Here is a 20,883-nt window from a genome sequence, read left to right as displayed (position 1 = left end):
GGGGTAATATTAATTTGGCAGACAATTAAATCCAAGTCAATGAATACTGAGAAATTATCTGAAACAACTTATGCTGTTGAATTTGACAATCAAAATTTGTTTAAAAAGTTATGATAGATTAGCAGGTGGAGTATCTCTTTAGGAAGGTAATCAGTATTCTAGTCACATAATGTTTAAGGATGAATATAATCTTTAAAGAAAAACTTCAGACCTTGGAATCATGTGTACAGAATGAGGACCAGAATGAAGGTGCCTCAATGAAATCACTAGAAATATATAGAGGCCAGGGATTCAGGCTTTAGAAAAGACAGCAGTAATAAGATTTGAAATGATTAAGGTAATTATTGGAACTGATGAGCAGGAAAAGAAGGTACATTGACAGGATTTAAGATCACCAGTAGCTGTCAGAGACGGCTTATCCAGGGTTTTAGCTTCCTAAATTGTAACCTACTCTGATAAAGCATCAAATTCTGAAGGCCCAAAAGAAATAATGGTAGAAGGATACCTATAAGAATGAGTGATCTAAAATAAATTAAGCAAGCAACACTAACTTACAGCTTACATTTCACATTTGTTAAGGAAATGGTAAAGTCATGGGCTTCTAGAATTAAAGCTATGCCACATGACTGGTTTAAATTAGTTTCAGCAGTCCTGGATGACAGGTCTCAACTGATGTTTAAATGTTATTACAAGAAAAGGCTAAAGTTATAGAAAAAAAGGTGAAAAGCTAAAGAACCTAAAACTTCCAAAGATCAAATACTTGATGAGGGAACTTAAGCTGACCCACAGGCTCAAGCTCTTTTCAATGAGTGTGTAAAAATGGCATTGTAATTGTGGGTTTGATAGACATGTCTGTGGATGTGAGTATCATTATTCCAGAATCTTGGCATCCAAATTGATGTCTTCAAGAGGCAGATGTTCAGTTACTAGAAATTGGAACCCTATCTCAAGTAAAAGAAAGAATGAGATGGGCTGAATGCATAGGGCTAGTAGGACAGAGAGGGAGGCTGGGGCCACATGTGACTAAAATTGCAGTGGATTTATGGGGTCATGATCTGCTGCAGCAATGTAATACCCAGATTAACATTCCTGCAGGCCCAGAAACTCATAATTCTGGGAAGGATATTTAAAGCACTATGCAAAAAGGTCACCAGACATTCAGACTGTACAAAAACACAAAGCAACTAGCAAACCTTTAGAGGTACCAACAGCACTAACTTTAAAATGGTTAACTGAGAAATCAATATGGGTTAAACAGTGGTCATTAATATGTGATAAACTGTGGGCTATAGAACAGCTGGTACAGGAGCAACTAGATGTTCACCATATGAAGAATCAACCATCCCTTGGTATTCTCCTGCATTTCATGTTCAACAAAAAATCGGGCATATGGAGAATGGTGGCAGAACTAAGAGCTGTCAATAAGGTTATTCAACCTATAGGCCCTTTATAGTCTTGAATTCCTCTGCCTTCTGTATTACAAAAAGCATGGCCTCTTATAGTTAATGATATAAAAAAAATTCTACACTATACCTTTACAATAAAATGACAGAGAAATATTTAATTCCACAGTGCTTACTTATAATAATTCTCAACCTACTACCAGTGGACAGTCCTTCCAAAAAGAATGTTCAATAGTTCCACCATATATCAATATTTTGTAAGTTAGGCATTGGAAATAAAAGTTAAAAAAAAATTCCTAAATCTGTAATTTATCATTACATGGATAATATTTTTCTATCTGATTCAAACCTAGATACTTTAGAAAGAATTTTTGAAGAAATCAAGATTTGCCAAAATGGGGATTAAAATTTTCTCCTTAAAATGCAGAGAGTAGATTCTGTCAATTATCTAGATTATAATATAGGTATTATATTTTTTACAGAAAATTAGAATACAAAAGGAACAAATTAGGAGAGACTGATGTGGACTCTGAAGGTTTCTTGAAGACATTTCCAGTCTATAATCAGCTGTTGGGATAATATCTGATCTAATAACTCATTTAAACAATATCTTAGATGGTAAAAATACTTACATAGTCCCAGAGAATTAAAATCTTAAGCTGAAAAGGAATTGATTGCTGTTGCAGAAAAATTTCAGAAGTCACATATGGATAGGGTGAAACCAAATCTTAATTGAATTTTAGTCATATTGCTTCTAGAATTTCCCCTATTGGAATTTTAATGTGAAGGGAAGATATTATTGTAGAATGGATCTTTTAACCACATAAACCAAATAAAAAATTAAAAATTCATATAGAAAAAGTCTCTGAATTAACAATAAAAGGAAAATTGATACTTCATAAACTAGCAAGTATAGACCCCAAAGAAAGAAAATTACCCCATGACAGCTGGAAGTAATTCTAGAAGGCAACATCCCCTAATCCCAACAAAGTTTGTTCTCAGGGTTAGGGATATTATTTAGGAGTTGATTATAACTGTTATAAGGTTGAATTTTGGGGTAAAATTGTGCAAGCTTGGGGATCTCTTTTTAAAAAAGGAAAAAAAATGTTAGCTTACTCATAATAATAATAAAATTCGTAATGGAGTGCATATTTATGAACTATCATTTACATTGGTATAGATTCTTGCATATTGATACAAACACAAATTATATTGAATATGTTTCTATTTTCATCTACAATATCTGAATACTTAGGCAAAGTTATTTTTTTGTATTTTTCGCATGCATGCTTTTTACCTCTGTTTAAACATTTTGTATATTGATATAATTTTAGGATATATTTATCATATTGCAGTATACATTTCTAACTCTCATCAAAACTCTTATAAATTCTTTACGTTTTGAGATCATTGTCCTCATTCGTTGCAATGTTTTTCAAATATTGTTTAATATTCTAATATGAAGTCTTAATCTTTAAGTTATTTAGGTATTAAGATTCATAGGTCAGTAGTCATCCATGTTTGTCATACCTATAGTTAGACGAATCAGGTTCTTTAGATACATAAAGATTGTATTCTGTATAAATAGTTAATCTTCAACCACTTCAAAGTGCTGTATAATATGCCATTTAAATAACTTAGGGTACTGTTGAAATGAGACATGATTGTTCCTGGCAACACTAATCTATTCCTGAGAGAATGTTGAACACCAAAGACAAGCCACATGGAGCTTGTTTTCTTCTTGGCAAAACTGGGCTTTGGGCAAGTAACTGCCCATGCATTGACTACTGATAAAATGCATGATGTCTGAACAGAACAAGCAGGATACAAGAAAAAAGTGTCAAATCTTGCCGAGACAGGGCAAGACAGTTTTGAAATTTTTCCTGCTTTTGAAAATAGTCTGTCAGTTCCTCTAGGTCTTAACCAAAGTCGGTTGCTCCAATGCTCAAATGAGACTTTAGGTGTTTGCCCATGTAGCCAGTTGTCTCTGTCATTTGTTGCTCATTATGAAAGCTTCTTGATTGTACTTCCTTCTTACTCAGGTAGTATTATTTCCCTTCTTGGGTCTTCACTGGGGTTAAAGACTAGATGGTTGAAGTTACTTTCCTCTTATGACTTGGCTGATTTATTTATTACACAAGTCTTAACTCATTAGGATAGGATAATTATTGAAACATTTCTTGCTTGATATTGCTTATACTGGCTGTAATTTTAATTTTTATACCTGATATTTGTTCTTATTTTATATAACTTTATTAGGCTTAGAACTTTTTATTTAAACAAAAGGGGGAGGAACTGTAGGAATTCCTACAGACAGTAGTCTTTATGTTACCAACCCACTTCAGTGTGGCTTGTTATAATATATATGCTGATGTAAAGCACACTTCCAGCCTCTCTTCCAGTTTTGGGATTTGATTGCTGATCCTTGTTTGGGAAGAAGACAGTAATCTGTGAGTCTACACCTAAATAAATAACCCTCTATGATACTCAATTCTGAAGTATTATGGAATTTCTTTTAAACTTTCCTCTTCAGTAAAAAAATGCTGAATAGAATGAAGAGAAAATTTAAAATTGTTGTTGGGAATGTAAGCTTGACCAGTTATTAAAGAAATCAATAGTTACCAAATAAATAAAAAATTATTTTTCCATGTGGACCACCTTTATCATTCCTTTGCATATAGTCCTATTCAATCATTACTTGGCAGTGCTGATATAGAGCCTACCATATATACAGCACATTGGTACTCCCATTACTTTCCTCTCAGAGGTGGGATGTAAGTTTATGTTGCTGATGATACTATTCACCTCAGAAATAGATCCTAGAAGGTCCACAATTGAAACTAACATGAATATTTCCTTCCTGAGTACTAACTCTCATTGTAACAGAAGAGGCAAGCTTATCAATGATGTTGTCAATTATACCCAGCTAGTATATCTAAAAAATATATAAAAGGCCAGTATGAAAGAGTACCTGCATGTTTTCAGTAGTAGCATGCATATTTCAACAATATCCAACATCTTGCCTATTCTTTTAAAAATGTTCTCAATATGAGGAAAAGCATGCCTGAGAGTAGAACCCTTTATAGTTACTGTGTGATGTAGAAGTCATAGATGTTGTTGGAGTGCCAATACTAATAATATACTAACCAAGAATAAGCCCTAACCAAAATTTAAACATATTTTTAAACATATAAATAAATCCAATTTTCATCTCTCATCAAGAAAACTTCTCTTTGAAATAAAGGGAGATCACTGTAGAAAATTACAAGCAATAATAATGCAGAGCTGAGGACAACAGTAGACTTGCAAAAGTAGACAAAAATTCTAAAATGTTTTAAACCTACATAAATTTTGAACAGTAGAAATGTTGAAAGTAGGTGAAAAAGTTTTCCTCAGGGAGCAGCACACCATTTATCTAATTGTAATCATGATAAACATGTATATAAGTAAAAATGCACAGAGTGGAAAGAGTATATTTAAGAATATATATGCCTATATATCTGTTCTCAGATGTATGTAGTAACAGCTAATGAAAAAAAAGTCATTCATTTGTAAGCGAACTAGGGGATTTCTATGAGATGGTATTTAGGAAGGAAAGGTGACAGAAAGTGATTGAAAGAATGACCTTATCCTTAGTGTATAGGAAGGCAACTGATTTTTTGGAGTTGATCTTGTATCCTGCCACATTACTAAAGGTATTTATCAGCTGTAGGAGTTCTTTGGTAGAGTTTTTGGGGTCGCTTATGTATACTATCATCTCATCTGCAAATAACGAAAGCTTAACTTCTTCCTTTCCAATGCGAATCCCCTTGATCCCCTTATGTCGTCATATTGCTATTGCTAGAACTTCAAGCACTATATTGAAGAGGTATGGACAGAGTGGACAGCCTTGTCGTGTTCCTGAGTTAAGTGGGATGGCTTTGAGTTTTTCTCTGTTTAATTTAATGTTAGCTGTCGGCTTGCTGTAAATAGCTTTTATTATATTTAGGTATGACCCTTGTATCCCTAATCTCTCCAAGACCTTTATCATAAAGGGGTGTTGAATTTTTTCGAATGCTTTTTCAGCATCTAATGAAATGATCATATGTTTTTTTTTTCTTTCCGTTTATTTATATGGTGGATCACATTGATAGATTTGTGTATGTTAAACCAGCCCTGCATCTCGGGGATGAAGCCTACTTGATCATAATGGATAATTTTCTAACGTGTTCTTGGATTCGGTTTGCCAGTATTTTATTGAGAATTTTTGCGTTGATATTCATGAGTGAGATAGGCCTGTAATTCTCTTTCTTGGTTGGGTCTTTGTGTGGTTTTGGTATCAGGGTAACTTTAGCTTCATAAAAGGAATTTGGCAATGACTCTTCTGTTTCTATATTGTGAAATACATTAAGGAGTATAGGTATTAGTTCTTCTTGGAAGTTCTGGTAGAAATCTGCATTGAAACCATCTGGTCCTGAGCTTTTTTTCGAAGGGAGATTTTTGATAATCGTTTCTAATTCTTTGCGACTAACAGGTCTATTTAGATCATTCACCTGGTCTTGTTTAGCTTTGGTATATGGTACTTATTTAAAAAAAATGACCATTTCTTTTGCATTTTCCAGTTTTGTGGCATACAGGCTTTTGTAGTAAGATCTAATGATTCTCTGAATTTCCTCTGTGTCTGTGGTTATGTCCCCCTTTTCATTTCTGGGATAAAACCTGACTTGCTGAACATAGCAGACAATGAGGACTACTGAGAACTCAAGAACAATGGCAATGGGTTTTTGATCCTACTGCACGTACTGGCTTTGGGGGAGCTTAGGCAGTTTGGATGCTCACCTTACTAAACCTGGATGGAGGTGGGCGGTCCTTGGACTTCCCACAGGTCAGGGAACCATGATTGTTCTTCGAGCTGATGAGGGAGAGGGACTTGATCGGGGTAGGGGGAGGGAAATGGGAGGTGGTGGCGGGGAGGAGGCAGAAATCCTTAATAAATAAATAAATTAAAAAAAAATCTATTTAGCTGCCAATAATAAAAAAAAGAAAGAATGAATGACCTATGGTGAATAATGTCATGGGAAACTGTGAGACCTCCTACAGAAAAAGGGCAGAAGGTTATTTATCTTTAAAACAAGTATTTTTCTATGGATTGTTCTTGGAATAATCCCAAGTCACCAGTGACAAATATTTGCATTCAATTTATGACATGCTTAGTCTTGTTAGGTGTCAGAACAGAACAATCAAACTCAGTCTGAGAAAAAAGACATGCTGAATGATATCCCCATTGGACCCTTATTCTGGATATGGCCTCTGCCTTGATTTTATGCTTTTTCAGATTTAACCTATTGTATGCGCCAGACAATTGCATTTAAACTGTTCTGTCCTGAGGAAGAGCTGGGTGATGGCTGCTATTTTAATATTTAGTATGCACTTACTGGAATTTATTTACAGTGTTTCTGATGATGATTCTTCTGGAATTCAAACCATTGATTTCATTCTTCTGCAAAAGTTTCTGAACCATAAGTAAAGTTTTCTGCCTTATTTTTCTTAAAATTTATTATCCTTTATATAAATTCATTGACAAATGAAATAGTTTTATCTTGTCTGGCTTGGATAATGTGAAGGAATCTCCTAAAAGCATGGATATGAAGATATCTATGTGATACTTTTACTTAGTTTATTTTTTATTGCATATCAAAAGTTATTCTTCTAGGTCTCATATCAACACTACTTTTAGTTTTGAATACGATATTTACATTTTATAGTGTCTATAGCAGATTATTTTTCCATCTACAAAAGGTTACATTTTGTCTATATACTGATCAGAATTTGCTGTCAATGGTTTTCTTAATGATGTCTATAAGAATTATGTAACATGGAATCTCAACTTAGGTTTTAATTGCATTTCACAGATGGACAAAATGTCACACACAATAAAGTTTTTTTGTGTTTTAATCTTTTCACAATGTCAATTTCTTCTATCACATCCAAATTTTCTTATAGCCATTTTTTTAAAGTTGTAAATTCTTAAGACAGTGTTATTGTTACTTGTTTTTCATTTGCATAATTTTTATTGCAACTCCCTTCTATGGACTCCATTTTAAAAATAACTAAATTTATAAGATATTTAAGAAAATTTATAACTATTTAGCATTGTTTAAATTTTGCATTCAATTGGATTCAACTCATTGGCTGTGATTAATGAATGTCAAAGAAAGTTTAAATGGCATTTTTATCCGTATATTTTTAGTCATAAATAAATCTTAGCTAACTTCCTTCATTCAGATCTTAAAACCAGGATATGTAAAATGATAGATGGACTTTAACAGTAAGAAATATGTTTCCAGTTCAGAACCAGCTTGACTTTTGCATTATCTTTAGCAATAAGGACTTACCATCAAATTTTCGAGGTCAAAACTTGCTATAAGTTGTAAAGTTTTGGAGTATGGAACCACACCGATTAAGAGCTCCAAAATACTAAGCCTGACTGATCCTGGGTCATTTTTATCAGTGTTACTTGCTTAGTAGTGGTTTGTTCCCTTATTTTAACTTAATTTTTGTTTTGTGTTTTCTTTATTTGTATGACTACGATTTAATTACAAATATTTTTTCTTAATTCCATCCAGACTTTCCTTTATGCTCATCCTCATTCACCTTCAATTTTACAGTCTATTTTCATTGTTATTGCACCTACATATATATTATATGTATCTATATATTCCTGAATATTAAATACTGAGTACATATTACATTATTTGTTGTATGTTTTCAAGATTTACTATTTACTATTAGACACAGGAAAACCAATGTGTGTACTTATCTCTAATGGGGACTCTCTACACAGTTCTCAGATTTACTCACTTGCCTATGAGTCTTTGTGAAGGTTTGAGGTCTTGTGGACTTTTTCTACCAAATTTGGTATGTTCAATTGTGTCTTCCTTTTTCAGGTTATGTTTGGGCAAATTCCATGTTTGTATGTGTGTATGTGTGTGTGCACACATGTGCATGCACTTGCGTGCATGAAAGTTTTGCTTAGGTGGTATGAAATTCCTCATTTTGGTTTTGTGGGTGTGGTTAACCTTCTTAGGAGTGTGTGAGAAAGGGGCTTGCATGTGTGTGGGTGTATTTCCTATTAAACTTCTTCAATAATAGGTTTTAATATGATTAAAGAACAAATTTAATGTGAATTATCCTTTACCTTTTTATCTCATTGACTTTGCTATTCCCCAACTTACTCATTTAAATCACATTATACTCCTTTAATCCTTTATACTTTTACATTCTGTCTTTGTCACTTGAGGGTCCATCATGTGACAACATATTATTTTCTTGATCCTTATGGGTATTCCAAGTAAAGCAGTCATATCTAAAAATTCAATATTAACATCCACACATAAAATACAATACATGAACTTTGTCTTTCTCTGTCTCAGAATGACTTCTTCTTGCTCTATTCATTTACCTTTAAATGTTATCTTTTAAGTGTTTTAAATAGATCAATAGTATTCCATTTGTTAATGGAATATAGAAAAATATACATTTTGTTATCCATTAATTACTTGACTGACATATAGACTGTTTATGTTTCCTGACTGTTGTGAATACACCACTGAAGTACATGGAGGGGCAGGTTTCTTCATCAAAGAGTATAGAGTCCTTTGAGAATATTCCAAATTGAACAGTAACAGGATTGTGTGGAAGATGTTATTTCATCGGTCTGAAGAGCTTCTACAATGAAAACAAAGAGATGTCTTGACAGGGGGATACTTTGGGGTTAGGAGAAAATTGATGACAGGAAGACCACCCCTGGAACCCACAAGGATAACCAAAACTAAGATTTCTGCAGTAGGAATTCCTACCACCAGTAGCCTGTAAGTTACCCGCCCACTTGGGCATGGCCTTTTATACTATTTATTCCAATGTAAACCACACATCTGGCCTCTTTTCCAGCTGCAGAATTCAATTGCTCTTCCCAGTTGATTCAGAGTATTGTGATCTGTGATTCTTTCCCTAAATGAATGACTCTCTATTATTCTCAATTATAAGCTAATGTGGGATTTCTTCTAAGCATACTTCTTCATCTGGAGTCCCACATGGATTCAGACTTTTCACCTACCAGGTGGACATACTAAAGGCCTAAGTAGGCCACAGTCCAGATAGTCTCCCAACCCTGCCTGCTTGGCGCGTGCGCGCGCGTGTGTGTAAATCCCCCAGCACATCAAAGCTAACTTCCTGAAGAGACTTGGAAATTTCCCAAACTTGCAGACATTCCCGCCCCCACCACCATTCCTTGCCAGTTGGCATCTCTTGTGCAGATTCTGATTTGTGCTCCCTGCCCATGAGTTCTGGGATTCTTGCTTCATGTATGGAATTGATTTAATTGCTTTGAACTTGTTAAGCAAAGCATATTTCTCAGTACCAAGGCAGGAAACTAAAGTGGCTCAGGACCGTTGGTGTTGCCACCAGCTTTCAATGCCTCTAGTTGCAACTATGCCCTGATGGACAGTAAAGATTATTATACCTAAAACAATTTACTGGATCTCATAACAGGTAACTAATAAATCAATTTCTCAGACTACATTAATATTGAAATATTTAGTAACTTTTTTGCTAATACTATAAATTGTATTCTTCAAGGCATATATGGTTAGTATAATACATCCATTTATTGAATATTAGGACACAGCTATTTTTCTTCATATTTTTCTTCATAAGAAAGAATGAGCCACTTTTAGAAATTATACAGTCTTTACATACTAATAATGAACAGCTAATAGATAGGGTTAATAACAAGGATAATCAAAAGTTACCTGAAAAAAAAATAATGCTATTTTAAAAGTAACATTAATTTGACAGACAAAATTGAATTCATGTCTAAGGATACTGAGAAAATATCTGAAAGGATTCATTCTTTTAAATTTGACATTAAAAAATATTGTTAAAATGTTATGACATGTTAGGAGATATAATATCTCTCCAGATGGAAATCTGCATGCTATCTAAATAATGTCCAAGGATGATGTGTTATCTTAAAGGGGAAACTTCAGACCTTGGAATTCCATATGCAAAATGAGGACCAGAGTTTAGGTGCCTTGATGAAATCACTAGAAATATTTACAAGCCAGAAGATTCAGGCTTTACAAAAGACAATAGTAAAATGATTTAAAATAATTGAGAAAATTATTGGAGTTGATGAACAGGGAAGGAAGGCACAAGAACAGGATTCAACATTGCCATTGGCTGTAAGAGATGACTTAACCAGCATTTTAGCTTTCTGCCGTGTAGTATACTCTGACAAAGCATCAAGTTCTAAAGGCCAATAAAAACCAAGGCTATAATTGATAAGATGTCAGTACCATGCTAAGAGTTCATATTATTGCTATTATATTAGTTTTAGCTAAATCATTAATGTTCCCATATTCTGCTTCTAACCTCAAGCCTAAGGATAGCAGTATAGAGACCTTGAACTTTGTCTTGCATAATTACTAACTACATTCTAAACATTTCCTCTTATAGCTGAAGGCAACTTTACATCTCAACCATTAGCACAATATTTTTTCCTTCAAAAAATGTATATTATTACCAAAATCCACAACCTACAGATATTCAGAATTCTGAAGCCCTATTCCAAACAATACTTTCTACAATAAAACTCTTATACATAAGTTTTAAGAATACTTGCAGGGTAGGTAAAGAAAGATTATAGTAATCAAATTATTATTTAACCAGGGAGTTTCTAAGTTGTGCCTCCCAAAAATGTTAGAAACTAGACCTATGAATACTACCTCAACATGTACTAAAAAAAGACAAAATTAGACATGTTTAAGGGTTTGTCATACTAAGAAAGAGAAAGAACATAATGTTAAGATAGAGGGAATGCTGAAGGTATTGAGGGAGTGCAAAGAAATATGATCAGAATATCTTGCAACAAAAGTATATAAAATTTAAATAAGAAGAAAGAATAAAAGTGCCAGTAAAATGCTAGGAATGGTAGCTGTAAAAGATAGTCCAGACACAGAAACAGCAAAATCTTAAGCAGTAATCGTGAGAATTAACACTTAGAAAATTACAGACAATACCAAATGTTTTAAACATTTTTACACCTAAAATTTGAAGAAGGCACCATCATAGAGGTTTCTTATTTGCAATTGGCCAATATCTTTCCCATTTCTGAGTAATAATAAGGCTTTATCTCAAATAATTTAGTTGATATTTGACACTTATCTCCTGAAAAAGGAAATAAATCAATATATTCAAAGATTTTCCTATCTGTTTTAACTTCTCTTTTAGTTATTTGTTTTTGAAATTATCTTACATAGTGAGTATTTCAAATTATCCATAGGTTAAAGGTTGCAGTTCTTTCTAAAAGTTTCTCAAATATTAATATAACAATGTTAAAGGAAATAAGATTTGTGTACTAAAAACCTTTTAACACTGCTAAACACAGTATGAACACTTATACAAGTTTGGAAATATTGCTTGTTTTAGAATTAGATTATTTAATGTGGTTAAAAGATAGTACTACAGAAAGTAAATTTGGAGTTCTACATGATTTTTATCAGATACCAAAAGACTATTTGCACATATGGGAAGAACAATCATTAAATTCATTATACAACTTCAAGGGTACTAATACATAAATAAAAACAGGAAGAGAAGAGCTCATCTTTAATTCAAAACTAACTAACATCTGTTTTTAGTACAGCATTTAAAATTGTTATTGGAAATTTTTATAGAGATTTGTTCTTTCTTAAGTGAAGCATATCATAAAAAAGCAATCTTTCAAGCATTTACTATATAAATTGGTTAAATAAATTATTTTGTGAGCTATTTCCGTATTCTTTGCAAATTTTTAAATTTTCCTTTTCATTAAATAAAAATATAACTTCATCAATTTCTGTCCTTTAACCTTCTTTAAAATCCTCCCATATCAACCACTTTATCAATTTGAAATTAATGGCCTCCTTATTCACTGTCAAGTACATAGATTCATATGTGTGTGTGCATATGGTTTTCAATATATAATATTTCCCTCTATAATATACCATATAATGTTGCTCATTATATGTCTTTAGCAGTGTCCATAAGACACTGGATAAAAAAATTTGTGTGCTCTTTCTTGAACAAAACTATCTAAATCTCAAAATTCATTTAGTTACATGTAGTTTCTGTAGGGATGAGGCCTCATGATTTTCTTTTATATGTTTTGTTATGTGCTCTTGTCCAGCTCATGTTTGGACAGTAATGTTGAGTATACCTTCTCATACAGTACAGTATCACAGCAAAGTTTTTGATCTTTCGGTTCTAAAAATTTTTTGATTTCTAATCCACAATTTGTACTGAGATTTAAATGTAACACTGTTTTGTACATTTATGCAATGAGACCATACTCCATATTTCTGTATTTTGATTATTTAAAGTTTTTGTAAGGGTCTCCATATGTTGCAAAGAAAAGTCTCTTTGCTGAGAAGTTAGGACTACACCTAAGTTCAGATTCAAGGGGAACATTTTAAATGTATTTAGGAATTATGCTATTTTAATAAAATGATAGCTGTAGGTTTCATTCTAAGTTCGATGACTTTATTTGCACTGGGTATTTGGTTGTTTTCACTACCATGAGTTTTTTCGTAATGTCATATTTTTAGATACATATACACATTTGTTTTATTCCAGTCTGTTCTTTAGCAGTTTAATTGGTGTGAAAATGAGACTGATAATTTATGTTTGGAATATTTAGAATAAAAGTAGAAAAAATAATAAAATAAAGATAAATCAGTTACTGTTCAAACATGACAAACTGTCATTGAATATAGGCTCTATCTATCCTAAGCACTCTAATTACTGAAAAAGTGTAGACATATTAAATGATTTCTTTTATATGGGAATATTGGTAACACAGATATTATTGAATATAAAATATATAGCTCATGATTGAAGTATACATAATATGTATATGTAAAGTAACAGGATTAGAGAATATATAGAATGAAATACACTGATTTAGTGTTATATTTCATCATATAATAAAGGATAGGAATATTGATGGTAGAATGGTCAAATTGAACTTCCTACTTCATAGAAACTATTTCCTGAAGTCTACTTATTTTTTTTTTTACTAAAATTAATATAAGTGGTCTTGGGTTTCATGCCAAACCTTTGACAGAAAAGTTAGAATAAGTCATTACCTTGTGCCATAATTTTAGAAATCTGACAAGAATCAACACTAACATTCCTTTAAAAAATGAGACCTACAACCATCTCTTGTGGAGGTTAAGATAATAAAGTTTTTTCTTTCACCCCAATGTTAGAAATCAACACCATGCTCCTTCTTCAAATTCCCTATTAGAAATAAAATGTACAGAAATTGCAACTTCAGCAAAATCCTGCTGTCAAAATTTTATTCATGCTAAGTGACCTCAGCATGTCACTGCCTTTCTTTTGGAACTCTTTTTTGGCTCTCTCTCTAATATCAAATTGATTTTAAAATTGCCAGGATGATACTTATGCACAGTAGTTGGGAACTGTGTAATTAACTGGGTTGGTTTACATACAGGAACCAGGGTTTCTTTAGACAGATGAGTGTAAGGTTTATACCTTGTTCTAAATGCAAGAGAGGTTAAAAGTACTGGGTTCAACATTTTAGCTGGCACATATTCTGACCACAACAGTAAGACAGGATATAGTTCAGGAGAATTTATATTTTAATGCAACATACAGTAACTGTCAGATGTTATTTTAAATGAATCCCTGTGACTTTTGTTACTTAGAAATATATGTAATACATAAAGGAAGAACAACAGTGCTTCATCACAGACAAACTGTTATGAATTCATGAAGTTCTCTAGAAGCACAAAGAAAAAGTGTGATAGAGCAAAAATAATTGGTAATTATCTGATAATTTCATTCATTTTAAAACAATTCATCTGTATTTATATTTTATCATTAAATCTGTCATAGAAAAGTGAAAAATAGTAAAAAAAAATGTTCAAAATAGCATTATATAGTTTTGGAAGTACATAAATACATGGATGCAGATTTATAGTGCTGGGCTTCAAGAAATATATAAAATAAGAAAGATAATATTACAGAAGAGATTTTTTAAAAGTTAAATTTATATTCATAACATACATGTTACATGATACATGATACTGGTGTGTGTGTGTGTGTGTGTGTGTGTGTGTGTGTGTGTTTGATAGAGAGAGGGGACAGAGAAACAGAAAGATAGAAAATAATGAATGTGATACTGTTGTAAGAACTCCTTTAGCCAATCACCTTTAAGATACTGGCCCACTTTGAGCTTGATTGAATGTATATAAATACATATGTAAAAATGTACATGGTCTCTTGGATGCTGGATTTGGTTCCTCTTTCCCACTCATGCAGAAGGCAGCTGAGCTGTGATTCTACCCCTAAATAATGAATCCTTTATTATACTCCATTCTGAGCTAGTGTGGAACTATTTTTTTATGATCAACCATAGTTTGGCACTGATGTGCATAAAGCAGGGCTGATCACAAACCTGGGACTGGCTCATAAGGTCTGCAACCCCAGTGAACTTGGCTCAACACTTGATCACAGCTGAGCAAAACCTTTTGCATGCAGCTGCAAATATTTTGACTGGTGCAGTGACTTGACATTTTCTGTACACACACCCACACAATTTTCCCTTTCTATAAATTGGCTTTCCAGTTCAGGTTTGTACCTTGCAGCTCTGGGTTTCTTGATATTATGATCAACAAAACACCCTTCCAAAGTACAGAATTAATTTAATTATCTTAATTCATTAGCATATGTATCAGAATTTAGAGGGACTCTATTGCCACTGCTATTTGCATCTTTCCACCATACACCTGCAAAGGTGACACCAGCTCACCAATGAAGATTATTATACCTACAATAATGTACTGAAAACTCATAATGGAGAGAAGTTCATTTGATTAATAAAGAAATAAATGAATTTGAAAGTTATATAATTGGAGACAAATTCAGCACCCAGGAATTTAATAACCTTTTTGTTTCTAATATGGATGGTATTCTGCAAGGGTTATGTGGTGTTTCAAGTATATCCAATTTTGTGGTCATGAGACTTACCTTTTCTCTTCATTATATAATATAATATTATATTATATTATATTATATTATATTATTTATTTAAGATTTCTGTCTCCCGCCACTGCCTCCCATTTCCCTCCCCTCCCCCAATCAAGTTCCCCTCCCTTGTCAGCCCAAAGAGAAATCAGTGTTCCCTGCCCTGTGAGAAGTCCAAGGACCACCCACCTACATCCAGGTCTAGTAAGGTGAGCAACCAAACTGCCTAGGCTCCCACAAATCCAGTACGTGCAGTAGGATCAAAAAACCATTGCCATTGATCTTGAGTTCTAAGTAATCCTCATTGTCTGCTATGTTCAGCGAGTCCGGTTTTATCCCAGGCTTTTTCAGACCCAGGCCAGCTGGCCTTGGTGAGTTCCTTATAGAACATACCCATTGTCTCAGTGTGTGGGTGCACCCCTCGCGGTCCCGAGTTCTTTGCTCATGCTTTCTCTCCTTCTGCTCCTGATTTGGACCTTGAGATTTCTGTCCGGTGCTCCCATGTGGGTCTCTGTCTCTTTTCATCGCCTGATGAAGGTTAATATTCAGGAGGATGCCTATATGTTTTTCTTTGGGTTCTCCTTATGTAGCTTCTCTAGGATCACGAATTATAGGCTCAATGTCCTTTGTTTATGACTAGAAACCAAATATGAGTGAGTACATCCAAGGATAGCCTTTGCTGGAGAGGCTGTGGAGAAAGGGGTACACTCATCCATTGCTGGTGGGAATGCAAACTTGTGCAACCACTTTGGAAAGCAGTGTGGTGGTTTCTCAGGAAATTCGGGATCAACCTACCCCTGGACCCAGCAATACCACTCTTAGGAATATACCCAAGAGAGGCCTTATCATACAACAAAAGTATATGCTGTACTATGTTCATAGCAGCATTCTTTGTAAGAGCCAGAACCTGGAAACAACCTAGATGCCCTTCAATGGAAGAATGGATGAATAAAGTATGGAATATATACATATTAGAGTACTACTCAGCAGTAAAAAACAAGGACTTTGTGAATTTTGCTTGCAATTGGATGGAAATAGAAAACACTATCCTGAGTGAGGTAAGCCAGACCCAAAAAAGAGGAACACGGGATGTACTCACTCATATTATATTTTAAAGAAATGGTTTGATTACATAGTCAAGAATGAGACTCATTTAGAAATGATAGAGACTTTAGAGAATAATAATTAACAGCTAGCTGACAGGTTTTATACCCTTGAAAATCAAAAGTTGGAATGGAACCAAATCAAAGACTCAGATATCAATCCACATCCCTTGAACACCCGATTTTTGATAAAGAAGCAAAAATATGAAATGGAAAAAAGAAAGAATATTCAATATTGTTTTCTGGCATAACTGGATATCAACATGTAGGAGAATAAAAACAGACCCAAATCTGTTGCCATACTCAAAACACAAGTCCAAATGGATCAAAAGACCTCAAAATAAAGCCATTCACACCGAACCTCACAGAAGAGAAATTTGAAAATAGACTTCAATGCAGTGACACAGGACACCACTTCATATATATATATATATATATATATATATATATATATATATATATATATATATATATATATATATATATATAACCTCAGTAGCACAGACCCTGAAACAACTAATAAATGGGATGTACTGAAAATGCAAAATTTCTGTAAAACAAAGGACATGGTCAACAAGACAAAACAACAGAATACAGAATCTGAAATGATCTTAACCAACCCCACATTTGACAGAGAAATGATCATCAGAATATACAAAGTGATGGAGGAAGGTCATTGGTTAAATAAAAAGAAACTGCTTGGCCCTCATTGGTTAAAAGATAGGTGGGAGGAGTAAACAGAACAGAATGCTGGGAGGAAGAGGAACTGGGCTCAGACTCCACAGCTCTCCTCTTGGGAGCAGACGCCTCAGAGAGATGCCATGCTCCCAGCTCCCAGGCAGACGCACGCGATGCAGCTCCGACCCAGGATGGACATAGGCTAGAATCTTCCCAGTAAGCAAACCTAGGGGCGCTACACAGATGATTAGAAATGTGCTAAATTAATATGTGAGAATTAGCCTAGAAGAGGCTAGATAGAAATGGGCCAAGCAGTGATTAAATGAATACAGTTTGTGTGTTGTTATTTCGGGCATAAGCTAGCCAGGCAGCCGGGGTGCTGGGGACGCAGCCCCGCAGCCCATATTACTACAACAAAGAACTCAAGAAATTGATAATCAAAAGAACAAATAATATAATAAAAATTGGGGTACAGACCTAAACCAAGAACTTTCAACAGAAGAATTCAAAAAAGGCTGAATGATTATTAAGAAAATGCTCAAAATCCTTAGCCATCAGAGAAATATGAATCAAAACAGTTCTGAGCTTCTATCTTACACCTGTAAGAACAGCCATGACCAAAAGCACTGATGACAACTTATGCTGGAGAGGATGTGGGGTAAACACTACCCCATTGCTGGAGGGAGTGCAAGGTGGTATACCATCTTTGGATATCAGTATAGTAATTTCTCAGAAAATTAGGAAACCACGTACCTCAAGACCCAAATGATGCTCATTTGTCCCACAACGACATGTGCTCAACTATGTTCATAATAGCATTGTTTGTCATATCTAAAACCTGGAAACAACCTACATTCCTCTACCAAAGAATGGATAAGGAAAATATGGTATATTTACATAATGGATTATTGAACAGCAAAAAAAAAAAAACAATGACATCTTGAAATTTTTGGGAAAACCAATGAATCTAGAAATCATCATATCCAGTGAGTAACCCAGACCCAGAAAGAAAAATATCATTTGATATCATTTGTACTCACTCCTCAGTGACTTTTATACATAAAGAAAAAAACAGCCTTGAAATTCACAATCACAGACAACCTAGACAACAATTAAAATTTTAAAAAGGAAAATCAAAATTAAGCTGAAAAAATAATACCATTTAAAAGGATAACATTAATTTGACAGAAAATTCAATACATGTATATGGGTTATAAAACCTTAGAAAAGGGTACTGAAAAATTAATTGAAAGAATTCATACTTTTGAAATTGACAAACTCTGCTAAAAATTTATGATAATTTAACAGAAAGGGTATCTCTCCAGGAAGGAAATCCATATACCATCCAAATAATATCAAAAAAGTCAAATTATCATTATTGGAATATTTTAATACCTCGGAATCATATGTGCATATTGAGAACCAGAAATTATATGATTCAATGAAATCATTAGAAGTATTCACAGGAAACAGAAGATCCACTGGAGGGCAGAGTGTGTTTCTGACCTGTGGGATGCAGAAGCCCGGGTTACGGAGCACAGACATTCCTTGACCCCACAATCTTTCTGGTCATTCTGCAGGGGCTTCTCCCTGCAGCTACTGCTCTTCTCTTCCTATCCCATCCCCGCTTCCCTAAGGCACCCCTCCCCTCCTTCAGGGCCACAAGACTCCCCAGCACAGCCCAAATTGGGGCAGGGACCTGGTGGTGAGTGGCGGAAATTCCTTTCTTTCACTCAGCTTGCCGGTGGCAAGCTAGGCCTTTGGTCTGTGAGGTACATGCCCAGCAAGGAGCCCTTATCCTGTAACAGAAGACCCAGAGGAGGGGTCCCTGGCCAACAAGGGGCCCTGATCCTGTACCAGAAGAAACATTGGAGAACATTTGAAGTAAGAGATGGACAGGTGCCAAGGCAAGAATTCCTCCGACAATCTGAAAAACAATGTGAAAACACCAGAACCCAGTGATCTAACAACAGAAGGACTTGAACATCCAAATCCAGAAGAAGTGGAAAAATTGACATTATGAAAGTGATAGAGTCCCTTAAACAGGATATGCAAAACTCCCTTAAAGAAATGGATGAGAAGTATAACAAAAAAGTTTGAAGAAATGAATAAATCTCCCAAAGATACCCAGGAAAAACAAGAAAAAGCAATCAAACAGGTAATGGAAAAAGTTCAAAAATTGAAAACTGAAATGAAGGCAATGAAGAAAACACAAACTGAGGGCTGGCTACATTTGGAAAATCTAGGAAAACAAACAGAGACTACAGAAACAAGAATAACCAATAGAATGCAAGAAATAGAAGAAAGAATCTCAGATTCTGAAGACACCATAGAGAAAATAAACGCACTGAACAAAGAAAACAGCAAATTAAACAAATTCTCATCACAAAACATTCAGGAAATCTAGGACACAATAAAAAGACCACACCTAAGAATAATAGGGGTAGAAGAAGGAGAAGAATTACAGATCAAAGGCCCAGAAAATATATTCAACAAAATTATAGAAGAAAACTTTCCAACCTAAAGAAAGATATTCCTATAAAGGTTCAAAAAGAATACAGAACACCGAATAGACCGGATCAAAAAAAAAATCAACATGCCATATAATAATTCAAACACAAAAACCTACAGATTAAAGAAAGCATATTAAAAGCTGCAAAGGAAAAAGGTCAAGTAACTTATAAAGGTAAACCTATCAGACTTACACCAGACTTCTCTATGGAAGCCAGAAGGTCTTGGATAGTCTACTACAGAAGCTAAGAGACCATGGATGAAGCTGAGACTACTATACACAGCAAAGCTATCATTCACTATCAATGGAGAAGATAAAATATTACAGGATAAAAGCAAATTTAAAAAATCTATATCCAAATATCCTCCCTTACCGAAAGTAGTAGAAGGAAAATCACAATCCAAGGAATGCAACATTGCCAACACTGCCTATAATAACTCAGACATCTAGGGACCCTTCACAAGCACAACTCATAGAAGGGAAACACACAAACTCTACTACCCCCCTAAAAGTAAAAGGAAATAACCAGACTTCACAACCACTGGTCATTAATATCACTTAATATCAATGGACTCAATTCACCTATAAAAAGGCACAGACTAAGAGATTGGATAGGAAAACAGGATCCAACATTCTGCTGATTACAAGACACACCTCAACCACAAAGACAGACATCTACTCAGAGTAAAGGGTTAGGAAAAGGTTTTTCAAGCAAAAGGACCTAAGAAACAAGCGAGTGTGGCCATACTAATTTCTAACAAATTGACTCTAAACTAAAATCAATTAGAAGAGATGGAGATGGAAATTTTATACTCATAACAGGAATAATTCATCAGGATGAAGTCTCAATTTTAAATATCTATGCCCTTTAATATAAAAGCACCCACTTATGTAAAAGAAACACTTCTAGAACTCAAGGCAGCCATCAAACCACACACACTAATAATAGGAGACTTCAACACTCCTCTCTCACCAATGTACAGATCAATCAGACAGAAACCTAACAGAGAAATAAGAGAATTAATGGAGGTAATGAAGCAAATGGACTTAACAGACATCTATAGATGATTCCACCCAAAGAGGAAAGAATATACCTTCTTCTCTGCAGCTCATGGAACCT

The sequence above is a fragment of the Microtus oregoni genome, unplaced genomic scaffold, assembly GCF_018167655.1.
Source record: "Microtus oregoni isolate MIOR12 unplaced genomic scaffold, Mior012 000003F_ref0000135, whole genome shotgun sequence".
Classification (NCBI taxonomy): Eukaryota; Metazoa; Chordata; class Mammalia; order Rodentia; family Cricetidae; genus Microtus; species Microtus oregoni.
This window is presented reverse-complemented; position numbering follows the sequence as displayed.